Source organism: Lissotriton helveticus, chromosome 8 (genome assembly GCF_964261635.1).
Source record: "Lissotriton helveticus chromosome 8, aLisHel1.1, whole genome shotgun sequence".
Taxonomy (NCBI): Eukaryota; Metazoa; Chordata; class Amphibia; order Caudata; family Salamandridae; genus Lissotriton; species Lissotriton helveticus.
Genome location: NC_136069.1, coordinates 429,302,403 through 429,316,718, shown reverse-complemented (window position 1 = coordinate 429,316,718; position 14,316 = coordinate 429,302,403). Strand labels below are relative to the sequence as shown.

The 14,316-nt window shown below is 46.5% G+C and overlaps 1 protein-coding gene across 6 annotated transcripts in view; it reads left to right on the top strand.

The window, feature by feature from the left end:
- The window catches only part of ENOX1 (ecto-NOX disulfide-thiol exchanger 1), a 2,394,477-nt gene that overhangs the window by 1,727,954 nt on the left and 652,207 nt on the right, over positions 1-14,316 (top strand). The window lies entirely within an intron of this gene.

Genomic DNA, 14,316 nt, shown 5'->3' with positions numbered 1-14,316 from the left:
TAAAGAGAGAGGTGAAGCGTGCTTTGCTAAGAGAGAAACGTTTTATTGCTTGCTGCTGTATTTTTTTATAATACTAGAAAGCCCAGGGCTCCAAAAAGTTCACATTGCAGTGAGGTCAAGGAATATGAACTTTCACCATTGACGTGCAGCATTGGAGGATATTTAAATATTGTTTTCAGAGAGTTGATCAACATTACATTTTTGTTTTTTGTAATCAGGACACAGTTAGCTTTCTTTCGAGCGTTGTCTAACTCTTGCAACGTTAAGCCTCATACTGAGCAGAAAGTGATGTGCAGCTGTGTAAATAGTTTTTCCAAATGCTGCACAATCAAGTGCATAGTGATTTGTATGTGGACGGTTGGTATGGAAACCTCCAGAAGAGGTTTTTCAGGTTCGTAGAGTTGAGTTCTGAGGATGTGTGATCTATGTTCCTAAATTGATAATGTTGCGGCCACCGCAATTGTATCAAGGAAGTGTGCCTTTTAATGTTGTTAGTATGGTTTTGTCTGATTTTCCTTGGGGCTTGAGAGAGCGCAAACTGACCTAAATGTATGAGTGCATCACACTTACCTGTAGTAAGCACAAATCATGAGGAGAAATGCCATGAGTGCTAGTAGTATCTGCAATTATATTCTGAATGTATAGATAATGTAGAGATTTAAGTAGAAATGGAACTAATACAGAAATGTGTGACACTATATGATTTTATTAGATGTGATTATTCCTGAATCCATGTCGTGTAGCTGTTAAAATGTAAGATGGCATGTGGTTAAACGCAGAATGTGGTAGGCCTCAGGGCCAGAGCTAGAAGGGAAGGGGAAGGTGTTTCTTTTCACGACATAGATTGAACTAATGTTTTGGCTATTGCATTAATGGGCCATGATTTATAGATGTGTTTACTGAATAATAGAATAAGAGTATTAACATGCTTTAATTAATGAAGAAGTTGAATGCTATAATCATTATGAGAAATATTGTAGGCCTGAATTGTTTAACATTGATTTACACGTACATGTCTGGGCCGAGAAATGTTGCAAACCTTTTTGGAAGTCTATGAGAGTTGGGTTCTTGGCTGCAGATGTCTGTCTGCAAGAGAAAGGGAGGATCCGATTATAAATAATATGAATAGAGGTCTGTTCAGTAGACGGCCCAGACATGGAGGAGGGTTCTGGAATGTTTAAGGGGTATCAGCGGGCCGGAGAAGAGTCTGAGAAGCAAGGTCAACTCCAACGTATGAGGCCCAATACAAAGCAGCATGGAAAAAGCCAGAAGCTACACCACGTGAGGGGCGTCTCATGAGGGGCGTCTCAAATGTTGTTGACTGTTTTGTATTAGGGACAGCACCCCTGGGTGGAGTTAGAGCAGATACCTGAGGACCCTTTAGAGAGCGGATGGGTAGGCAGAGAGGGGTCATGACTGGAGAACTATAGGTTTTCACCAAGAGACTTAGAGTGAGTGACTTCCCTTGGGGGTCATTCACTGCTGACACCTTTGTTAGGTTGGGATTTGGTTAAGTAGGGATACCATCTAGAGCAGGGTAGGGACAGCCTAACCTGTGTGTTTTCCTCCAACTTAAATGAAGGAGAGATATGCGTCAATGCTGATAGCTTTATTATTCTTAGAACTTGTATTGGTAATTTCCGTTGCTCGTCTGAGGGCTTTCAGAGAGCACATGTATGTAGTTGGACCTGTGTATCTCGTGAATCTCATTCTGAGATGCCTGTATTTGCAGCTTATCCTATCCTTACAATAAACTTTTGAAAGCTAGAAGTTGTTTGTGATCTTTTGGAGCAGGGTCCTTTATTGGGTGAACTAACTTGGGGAGAGAGTCACTTTCTTCCTTCAATGACAGGCAACAAAGGTTCAGTCGACCAGATCGGGGTTTAGATCAATAGTGATAAGGTATCGATCAAAATCTCGCCCTTCCAGTTGGTAGCTATAGAGGATGGTTGCCTTCTTGAGGACGGTGACCTAGGCCAGGTTAGCTTACCCCAAGGCCCCATGAAATCGATGATCGGAAGAACCGCCCGCCGAAGAAGATCCGGATGACGTGAGACAGAAAAAGCAGCAGTATCGGTCGAGAGTGAGTATAAAGGGTCATGCGTGTTAGATTGCGGTGTTTTTGTATTGTATCTATGTTGTAATGTCTGGCGGAGTTGAATGTCTGTAGAGTGACTGTGGAACAGGTTGTGAGCGCGCGCAACCGGTGGAAATCTTAAGTTCAAGGAGAGCTTAAGTGGTTCGGGTGTATCGGACACCCAGAGTAATTGTCAAATAGTGTGAAGGGGGTCATGAGGTACCATTGATCACCCGAAAGACCGAGATAGGGGGAACGTAAGAGTGAGTGCGTGAGTAACGGACGCTGGTCGGAGGTTACTGTGTGTGTAAGCAACCTATCAGAGAGACGATAGACATTTCGTCAGTTGTGTTGACAATTACATATAGACTGTGGACGTACAGTCGAGGGAAGTGACCGCTTGGTCGGAAGTAGTCATTTTTCGGTGTATGAATGGGACGCATGCATGACCGGGAGACGAGTTGAGAAAGGAGGGGTGCTGCTGCGAAGCGGAGAAAAGTGACGTCAGGAAGTGTCGCAACGTGATTGGCCGACAGGAGAAAGACCGCGCTGTGATAGGCCAGCTAGCAAAGACGTCAGAAAGTGTCGCGACGTGATTGGCCGACCGGAGAAAGACCGCGCTGCGATAGGCCAAGTTAGCAAAGCCGCGACAGGATTGGTGGATTGTCATCAGGAAGTAAACAGAGTAGCGAGGCTGGATATTGTGCGCATAATTATGAAGTGTTTTAAATGGCTGAGAGCGGTGTTAAAAAAAGAGAAGCGGGGATCGTATGAAGGGGAAGAAGCCCCGCCGGAGGGTACGCCGGCTCGTTACATGGCAGTGAATGTTGGGTTGCATACGATCCTTTGGATATCAGAGTGGAGTAAGATTACGGAAGGAAATGAGGAACTGACGTTCCCGAAGTACGGGACGTTCAGATTAGAGGTGTTACATCGATTAAAATCAGTCATGACCTCAAAGAGACCCTTGCCTAGACCGACCCAGTTTGAAGCTCTTGATGCATGGATTAGGGCAGCGCATGAAAAGAATATGAACAGACGACAAGAAAGGGTGAAACGATCGGTAAGGGCAGTGCAGGATGCCAGGTGGGATGCGGATGCTAAAAGATGGAGAGTGCATAACATGGAAGTAAATAAACTGTACCCAGTGTTAGAGGTGCCCGGAAATAAAAGCCCCCTAGAAGAAGATGATGAGAGCGAAACAGAGGACAGCCTGATAAACAGATTATTGACAGACAGGCCACCCCCGTATAATAGAGCAGGGGGAGAGGTCGAGCATAGTGAAGGAGAAAAGGGGGGCAATGCAGGAGAGCATGGACCGCTTCCCAGTTCAGAGTGGGATCCTGAGGCAAAGAAAGAGCTGTCCCAGCCTAGTCAGGTGCAACAGGTAGTCGGGAGGTTTGTGGTACAAAGAGCGCCGGAAACGGAGTGCGCCACATCCTACGGATTACCAGATGCACTACAGGTACCTGTTACCATAGGTCCTATAATATCGATATATGACCAAGAGAGAGCAAGAGGGGAAGAACGGGTACGGAAGGACAGAGAAAGAGCAGGGACGGCAAGGAGGAACGATACGATTAATTCCCCAAGTCAGATGCCGATACCCAGAGAGTGGAGCACCCCGATGCACACAGCAGGGGATCCAGGAGGGGACCCTGGGGGCCCTAGATGGCCAGCGGATCTGAGGGGAACCGGACGAAAATCCTTTCAAGAGCTAAATGAGTACATGAAGAAGTGGGATGAGGCAGTGGAGGCTCATAAGAGCATCATAGCTGCAGAAGCTGAAAGGGAAAGTCAGGACAGCCGAGCTCGGACTCACTGCGGGGCTGGGGAGAGCAGCCCGGAGTGGGACTGTAGAGAGAGAGATAGTAGGGGAGTCACCCATTGGGCCCGGAGTGGAGATAGAACAGACCTGGAAAACGGGGGCCCCGGGAGTGGAGGGGTGGCGCGCCCAATACTCAGTGAAGGGGAGAGGAGAGCGCAAGAGTACAGAAACAGCTTTAAGTGTCCACACTGTGTGCCCGGCACCAGAGAACAGAATGGGAGTTGTGAGAGGTCGCACCATAGTCCCTGTGATGACGGAAATGAGCGCAGCCCAGGGAATATGGGGAACCAGGAAGGATCGTATCGGATACTGAGCGATACTAGGCAAAGGGAGAGTAGCGACCAGAGGGAAAATAACAGAGAGGAGTATGGTGAAAGGAGAGAAGCAGGAGAGAGTGGGCAGAGCAAGAGTGGGGGTAACAGGCCCGTGTTCCATCACCTTCCAAGATCGGATGGCCGAGCATGGGACCTGGAGAGATGGGAGCAAGGGAGAGCACTCATTAACTCTCCCGAGCCCAAACGTAGAGCTCGGAGTTGGGATGGTAGGGAGACCAGTGAGCCCCCTTCGAAAGACATATTGCGAGCTGAGATAAAAGCTAAGAGACTCGATGTCGCCAGCTTAAGGTCAGACCTGGATGACATGGTAGATGGTACCCTGCCTTTAGAAAGAATGGAAATGTATGAGCAGGATGAAATACTGTATATGGCAAAGGACATCACTCGAAAAGCGAGAGCAATCCATGAGAAGTTAGTCGAACTAGCAGGCAAATATATGGTGGACCTGTCAAGAACCAAAGCATTACAGGGTAACCATAGGCTACATTACACAGATCGAGACCTAGATGAGAGGAGAACGATTGGGCTGAAAACGCACATAAGGGAACTGATCACTGGAATAAGGACATGGAGGGCACTAGATAAGTGGGAAGAGAGGTGGTCCAAGAAAGGGACCGTCAGGAGAAGCACGCTTGGTACGACACCAGGAAGGCTGCAGGGAATAGAAGCATACCCTTTGCGTGAAGTCGCCAATGGGAACTATGTGCATGTCCCTTGGAGTAGGGGAGATTTAGCTGCTTTTACCACCTCCTTCCCCAAATTGCGGGAAAACCCAGTGGAGTGGTACAAGCAAGTCGAGAGATTTGTAAAAATCTCAAAGGTCCTATGGATAGATCTGAACACGCTGTTCGACATTGTAGTACCAGGAGATCTGTGGACAGCATGCAAGGTTAGCGCTGAGTGGCCCACAACGGAGCCGGAGAGAGATGCTAAGACTAATGGGCCGTCCGAGATTGTGATGGCAAAATTCGAGAGAGTGATGACTTGGCTGAAAGAGAAAGTGCCAATGCAAGACATAGATTGGGTCAGAATAGACCGAACCAGACAGGAACCCAAAGAGACCGTCCACGAATATTACGAGAGATTGCTGAAGGCGTTTAAACAGTATAGCGGCCTGGATGTAATGGATCCAAAAGACATAGGGCAATTCGTGTCCAAGTTCGTCCTGGGACTGAGACCGGATATTAGTTTAATGATTCAGCAACACTCGATTTGTTGGCAAAGTAAACCCCTAGACGAAATACTGAGGTATGCCAGGTACTGCTGTGATGAGATAGACTCCAAGGCTAAGAAACTAAAAGAAAAGTTGATGGTGGTACAGATGCAGGCAGCAGGAAAGGGGGGACAGCAGCAACAGCAGCAAGGAATAGGTACAGGAGGAAAGAAGCAGTACAGTCAGAACAAGGGCAATGAGGAGAGTTCCACCTTTAGACCCAGATTAGACATAGCTGCCTTGAAGAAAACGACTAGGTGCCACCAGTGTAACGAGGTGGGGCATTGGAAACGCGAGTGTCCCTACAATGTAGAGATAGGAGAGCAAGAGATAGAGGAGGAAGAGGTCCAGAGCGCGCCTACAAGAGGGGTGACGCCATACCAGGGAAAGGTGCTCAAAGGGGGGGGGGCTCCTCCCCGAGCCCAGTTCCCGCAACCTCCCCGGGTAGGGACTATGGGTAAGACCTATAGACAGATGCCCCTGTTTGTAGAAGGAGAAGAGTGCTATTATGTGGACCCATTAACCGGACAGAGAGTGGAAAGAGAAGACTGCACCCTCGGGGCAGCCTTGGAGGTGGACCAGAGGGGACCCTATGTCGAAGCAGAAGTAGCAGGGTGCCCCACGACCTTTCTGGTGGACACAGGAGCCACTAGGTCCACGATCAGATCAGCTGCAGTTCCAGACCTGCCCATGTCTGGAGAGACCATACAAGTGGTGGGGGTCGCAAACAGAAGAATAACCAGCCAATTGACAGAACCAGTACAGGTGAAAATAGGGAAGTACAGCGATGAGCACCAGTTTGTGGTTTGCGATTCAAGTCCTGTGTGTCTGCTAGGTAGAGACCTGTTGTGTAAATTGAATTGTACAATATACTGTACACCTCAGGGAGTGGAGGTATTGACCAATGATGATGACGCAGACTTCAAAGTTGCAAACTCAAGAATATGCGTGGAGCTGTACCCTACTTTGACAGTAGATGAGCTCCCCTGGGACTTGAGAGAGACAGTGGCACCAGAAGTATGGGACTTCACTGGGGAAGAGATTGGATTGGTCAAAGGGGTGGACCCAGTGAAAATTGTAGTGAAACCGCATGCTGAGTTCCCAAGAACACCCCAATATAAATTGACTCCAGAAACGATTGCAGGCATAAAACCCGTGATCGAGTCCATGATTAAACAGGGAATACTGAAAGAAATCGTGGGTAGTCCATGCAACTCCCCGATTATGGGTCTGCAGAAACCAAATGGGAAATTTCGGATAGTACAGGACCTTCGAAAGATTAATAACATAGTCGTTTCGTGTTGTCCAGTGGTACCGAATCCATCAGTGATACTGTTTCAGATTCCATTCCAAGCTGAGTGGTTCACTGTGATTGATCTTTGTCAGGCTTTCTTTTCGATCCCTCTGGACGAAGAAAGCCATTTTCTTTTCGCATTTAAGCTGGAAAATCGCGTCCTAACATGGTGTCGTATTCCTCAGGGGTATACAGAGAGCCCATCGATCTTTAACCAGCTTTTGAAGAAAAATCTTGAAAGTCTAGTGCTGCCCCAGAAGTCAGTTCTGGTCCAGTACATAGACGACCTCCTCGTGGCGTCAGAAACAGAAGAAGCTTGCAGGGAGGACTCCATTGCTTTGTTAAATCACCTAGCTGCCAATGGGCACAAGGTGTCCCCGGGAAAATTGCAGTACTGCCTGACAGAAGTGCAGTACTTGGGACACAGAATAGAGAAAGGCAAACGAAAGGTGTCACCAGACAGGATAGAGGCGATCATGAAAATGAATGCGCCTAAGACACAGAGAGAGGTCAGGATGTTCCTAGGGATGGTGGGTTATTGCCGACAGTGGATCGCGAACTTTTCACTGAAAGCAAAGCCCTTGCAAAAACTGACGCATAAGGAGGTGAGCGATCCGGTACCATGGGACAAAGACTGTTTGATGGCATTCCTACAGCTGCGAGAGGACCTGTGTCGTGCCCCGGCATTGGGAATGCCTGATTACAATAAACCATTTTTTCTTTACTGTTGTGAGAGAGAAGGTTGCGCGTTGTCTGTGTTAGTCCAAATCCATGGGAATGCCCGTAGACCAGTTGCTTATTTCTCGGCTACTTTAGACCCAGTAGCCGCAGCGTTGCCCGGATGTCTCAAATCCGTTGCTGCAACGGGTGTCAGCATTGAGAGATGTGAAAATATCGTCATGGGGCACCCGTTAGAGGTGTGCGTGCCCCATTCTGTTGAACTGTTGATGACCAGGACCAAAACACAGCATCTGACCAACAGCAGGCTCACACGCTATGAGCAAGTTATTCTTGCTGCAGAGAATGTGACCCTCAAGAGATGCTCTGTTTTGAACCCTGCCACCTTGATGCCACTCCCAAATGATATCGAGGATGATGATGAATGTACAGACCATGACTGCCTCGATGTGACTGAACTATGCACCAAACCCAGACCCGACATCGTAGATGAGCCACTGACTGACCCAGATGAAATTTTCTTTGTCGATGGCTCATGTGTAAGAGACGAAGTTGGGCAGTTGAGAGCAGCTTATGCTGTTTGTACAATTACTGGAGTGGTGGAAGCTGGATGCCTGGAAGGAGTACACTCCGCTCAGGTAGCCGAGATTATTGCCTTGACACGTGCTTGCTTGGCAAGCAATCAAATTCGAGTCACCATATACACCGACAGCCAATATGGTTATGGGGTGGTTCATGATTACGGGCAGTTATGGTCTCAAAGAGGGTTCATGACCTCTTCAGGCTCTCCCATTCGCAATGGAGAGTTTGTGCGCCTGTTGTTAGAGGCGTTGCAATGCCCAGCAGGTATCGCAGTTGTAAAGTGCACCGCACATACCAGAAATGAGGACTTCGTCTCGAAAGGCAATAGATATGCCGACGAAGTCGCGCGGTATTGCGCGGAACAAGGGTACTCTTTCACAGAGGTGGAAGTGGGTGGAATAAATGTAAGGACTGAATTAGCCATGATATTGGAAACTGTTGATACTTGGGACGAATTGGCAAACATGCAAGAAAATGCTCCTGATTTTGAAAAAGAAACATGGGAAAAGGCAGGATGTGTAGTGGGTGAGTCCCATTTTTGGGTCTCAGCAGACGGCAGAGCAGTGTTGCCCAATGAGATGGTGAGCCCAATGGCCAGACACATACATGGTCCCGTACACCTAGGGAGAGACGCTATGCTGAGAGTGTTTAGACAGACTTGGTACAATCCTAAGTTTAGAATAGCAGCAGAAGCAGTGTGCCAGCGTTGTGTGACCTGTCAGCAGCTGAACGTAGGGAAAAGAACGCCAGTTGCACTGAGTCACATAGGAAGGTCTGGAGGTCCATTCAATCGAATGCAGATAGATTTCATTGAAATGCCGAGATGCAACCGCCTCCGCTATGTCCTGGTGGTTGTTTGTGTATTCTCCAGATGGGTTGAGGCATACCCTACACGTAGGTGCGACACCCTCACAGTGGCCAAGTTACTGCTTAGGGAACTCATTCCGCGCTTCGGGGTGCCGGCCTCTTTGGAATCAGATAGGGGAACGCATTTCAATAGCGAGCTTGTGAAGATGATTTGTGCAGCTCTGAATATCGATCAGAAGTTGCATTGTAGTTACCGAGCAGAAGCCTCAGGAATTGTGGAGCAGATCAATGGCACGATCAAAGCCCGAATTGCAAAGGTGTGCTCCTCAACGACCCTGAGTTGGCCTGACGCCCTGCCATTGGTCCTCATGAGCCTTCGTAGTACCCCAGACAGAAGAACGGGGTTGTCACCACATGAGGTGTTAATGGGGAGAGCAATGAGGCTGCCATCTGTCCCAACGACTGCACTGTTAAATATCACAGATGATATGATCCTGGACTATTGTAAGGGGCTGTCTGACGCCATTCATTCTGTGTCCCTTCAGGTGCAGGCTGCCGAGGTTCCATCGTGCCAGGGCCCGTGCCATGACCTGTACCCTGGGGACTGGGTCCTGGTGAAAAAACATGTGAGAAGAAGCTGCTTGGATGTTCGTTGGCGTGGGCCCTTCCAGATCATCTTGATTGCGAATACGGCTGTGAAGGTGGGAGGCCTGCCCAATTGGATCCACGCGTCACATACGCGAAGGGTTCCAGCACCTCGGGAAGAAACAGCTCCTCTCTCGGATAGACGTCCAGCAGAGGACCGAGAAGCCATAGAGGGGGCTAGCCAAGCTGAAGAGGTGCCAGCGGAAGCAGGGAACGAGTCTGACCAAGCTGAGGACGGTCAGTACAACAGCGAAACAGACGACGCTACAGAAGGAGAAAGTAGCTGGGAGTACGAGTCAGACACTGACAGGTCTGACAGAGAGCGAGAACAGACAAGAAGGAGAAGGAGTAGAAGGGCACGTGGAGAAGCTAATTGGCCGCACAGAAGGAGCTCTAGCCTGAGGTCAACTCCAGAGATAACCCTTCCTCCGATATCAGAAGATTCAGACCCGGAAGAAGGTGCTCAGGGCGCTGAAGCACCGGACCGAAGAAGGTCAAGAAGAGTGCGTGTGCCTAACAGAAGATACTCCACACCTGAGTGGACATATCTGGCGACAAATGTCTTTGAAGCAGGAGACAGGGAGGATTCGAGCGGTGGTGGTGTCCAGTTCTGAGCCCATCGTCACCGTGGAAATAAGACTGTTGGTACCCGGAGTCGAACAAGAAGGGTCACTAACATTCATGCTTCCCAGACCTCCCCGCCTCAGCAAGTTAAAACATATGTTTCTTTCAGAATTGCAATTCCCCGACTTTGGTACAACGATAACAGCCCATGAAGAGCACAATCTTCGTTTGGAAATACTGAACTTTGCTATCGAAGCTGCAGGTACAAACTTGATAGTAGATGCTTAAAGGACTTTGTAAATAAAGCGAGCAGAAAAAGAAGATTACCTAGCGCCCAGGAAGCAGAGAATATTAGGGAACTTCCCTTGAGTTGATGGAGAAGGGCTAGGGTTGTCTTTATTGAACTGTTAAAGGACTTTTGCGAAAAAGGTTGTCAGCTTCCAGTTGTGTGATTCTAAAAGACAAAAGGAGTAAAAAGAGACTGTAAAGGAACGAGAAGAAAGGAACTTTGTGCCAAGATAAGAGAGAGCCATATTGTCTGACGAAATGGAAGCCGGCACCCAGAACCGCAGAGCTAAATGTATAATAGGTACACTAATAGTAGGAGTGATAATATTAATAGCTTTAGTGGTAACAATTTCTTATGTACAGGGACATGAGGAAGAGGCGAAGGTAACTGATGTGAAATCTGTAGAAACGCTTACACCCACTGTTGCTGGTGAGAAAAGGGAAAACACTCAAAAGAAAGCGTTATTAGCTGCAGAAGCCCGCAGGTTACACGTAGATGAGTCCCAAGGAGACTTTAGGTCAAATGCTTATGCTAAACTCTTATATGAATACGTGGATGCCATGGAGGTTAAGGACTGTTACGTCTGCATGCAGTTGCCGGCGTCTGTAGATGAAGGCATTAGATATCATCACCTCCCGCTGACATATGGCATTACATGTAGCTTATTGCTTAGTATATTTTATGAGAGAGATAGTTTTGAATACTATTTCTCCAACTATGATTCAGTGTTGCCAGAAGTCCCAAATTATAAGCAGATGAACAAATGGGACTACTGGAAGAGTGAAGACAGATTGGCCAAGTTCTTCATTCCTTGGATTACCTTAGATACTTCACATGCCCGTAGAAATAACCTGACATGCAAAGTGTCAGAAGTCGAGAAGAAGTTCATAGGGCAGGTGGATGATCGTTACAGGAGACAAAAGATTTTGAAAAAATCAGGACAATGGAAAACAGATTGGACCGAGGAAGAGAAGGCACACAAGAGAAAGGGTAGTAGTGGTCCAATAGCTTTAGATAAGACGCAGAAAGGAAAGCTATGTCTTCACCGAGCCAAAACGTATTATGAAAATGTATACGTGGGAGAAGTCGACTGTGAACATGCTTTCAATATAGAGTACTATACTAAAGATTTCCTGAAGGGAATGCAAGTGATTCCAAATGTGTATTTTGTATGTGGAAGAAATGCCTACGTGAGACTACCTGACAACTGGTATGGATCATGTTACCTAGCAATTGTCTTCCCCAAAATATATCATGCACAAGACTTAGTGATCATCGAGGGCAAGACATCATCGAGGGGAAGGAGAGATGTAGGAGATGCAGAAATGGTTGGAGATGTCTTTGGAGCTATGTTCCCTCTTTTGGGAGTAATCCTTAATGATGTTAAAATTAGACGACTGGCAACAGTCGTCGACAGGTTGTCTGCCAGCACTGCTCAGTCCTTAATGCTGGTAGAAGGAGAGATGCAATCGATAAGGGCTATGGTTCTTCAGAACCGTCTTGCGTTAGATGTCCTACTAGCAAAAGAGGGCGGAGTCTGTAAGGCTTTGAAGGTCCAGGAATGTTGTACTTACATTCCAGACAATTCGAAGCCCCTTGAGAAAGTTATTAGGAACATAACTGATATTCACAAGGAGATCGAAGACTTGAGTAGAGAAAATGTCTGGGAAAAGGTGGGCCACGGAATGAGTGAAGTTGGAGGGTGGATCTCCACCTTAGGCAAAAGCTTTGTGTGGTATATACTAAAACCTATCATCATAATATTGATCTGTGGGATTATATTGTGGGGATTGGTGAGGGTATTCAAATGGTACAGAGCAAGAAGGTCAGAGAGGGCCCAAAGAGAGCAGCTGCAGAGATTGGCTGCCATCCAAGATAATCAGTACAGGAGTCTGAGGGCTCTGGAAGCGCAGAGACAAGTTATGCTAGCAATAACTACAGTTTAAATGTTAGTGATGACCCCGAGAGGTCATCAAAGGGGGGAACTGAGAGAGCGCAAACTGACCTAAATGTATGAGTGCATCACACTTACCTGTAGTAAGCACAAATCATGAGGAGAAATGCCATGAGTGCTAGTAGTATCTGCAATTATATTCTGAATGTATAGATAATGTAGAGATTTAAGTAGAAATGGAACTAATACAGAAATGTGTGACACTATATGATTTTATTAGATGTGATTATTCCTGAATCCATGTCGTGTAGCTGTTAAAATGTAAGATGGCATGTGGTTAAACGCAGAATGTGGTAGGCCTCAGGGCCAGAGCTAGAAGGGAAGGGGAAGGTGTTTCTTTTCACGACATAGATTGAACTAATGTTTTGGCTATTGCATTAATGGGCCATGATTTATAGATGTGTTTACTGAATAATAGAATAAGAGTATTAACATGCTTTAATTAATGAAGAAGTTGAATGCTATAATCATTATGAGAAATATTGTAGGCCTGAATTGTTTAACATTGATTTACACGTACATGTCTGGGCCGAGAAATGTTGCAAACCTTTTTGGAAGTCTATGAGAGTTGGGTTCTTGGCTGCAGATGTCTGTCTGCAAGAGAAAGGGAGGATCCGATTATAAATAATATGAATAGAGGTCTGTTCAGTAGACGGCCCAGACATGGAGGAGGGTTCTGGAATGTTTAAGGGGTATCAGCGGGCCGGAGAAGAGTCTGAGAAGCAAGGTCAACTCCAACGTATGAGGCCCAATACAAAGCAGCATGGAAAAAGCCAGAAGCTACACCACGTGAGGGGCGTCTCATGAGGGGCGTCTCAAATGTTGTTGACTGTTTTGTATTAGGGACAGCACCCCTGGGTGGAGTTAGAGCAGATACCTGAGGACCCTTTAGAGAGCGGATGGGTAGGCAGAGAGGGGTCATGACTGGAGAACTATAGGTTTTCACCAAGAGACTTAGAGTGAGTGACTTCCCTTGGGGGTCATTCACTGCTGACACCTTTGTTAGGTTGGGATTTGGTTAAGTAGGGATACCATCTAGAGCAGGGTAGGGACAGCCTAACCTGTGTGTTTTCCTCCAACTTAAATGAAGGAGAGATATGCGTCAATGCTGATAGCTTTATTATTCTTAGAACTTGTATTGGTAATTTCCGTTGCTCGTCTGAGGGCTTTCAGAGAGCACATGTATGTAGTTGGACCTGTGTATCTCGTGAATCTCATTCTGAGATGCCTGTATTTGCAGCTTATCCTATCCTTACAATAAACTTTTGAAAGCTAGAAGTTGTTTGTGATCTTTTGGAGCAGGGTCCTTTATTGGGTGAACTAACTTGGGGAGAGAGTCACTTTCTTCCTTCAATGACAGGCAACAAAGGTTCAGTCGACCAGATCGGGGTTTAGATCAATAGTGATAAGGTATCGATCAAAATCTCGCCCTTCCAGGCTCTATGTTCTTAGTCACTGCTGTGCAAAAAATGGTTGCATATGGAGCAGCTCCTTAAAGTCGTGTTCAGTTTGTAAAAGCCTCCAGAGAGTCAGTATAATCTCTTTAATCTTTCTGCTTTTTGTCGAATAGTTAGACACAAAACCATCCTGTTTTCCGGGTCTTCTTGGTGGCTTCATGTGATAGATCATGTCTGTTTTTATTTCCTATGCGTTTTACTGCATCGTCAATAATTTCACTCCGGTATCCCATGCTATTACACTTCTGGAACATATTTGCTTTTGCTAATTCAAATACTCCTGTTTGCAAAGTATTCTTTTGGTTCTTATTAGCTGCGAGTCTGGTAAATACTTTTCCAATCAGCATTGCTGAAAACCCTAATAATGGAGGACATTATTTATATCTGTTGGTTTGGTGTATATACTGGTTTGAATGCTTCGTTTGTCCAATATGACTCTAATATCAGGATAAGAAATGTGATTGTCACTTATTTCATATGTAAAACGTATCCCTCCATTAATTTGTTTGATTTCTTCAGTAATTGTTTCCAATTTAGTTCTCTCCCCTTGCCAAAGCAAGAATATGTCATCAATAAATTGATCAAGTGTTGCC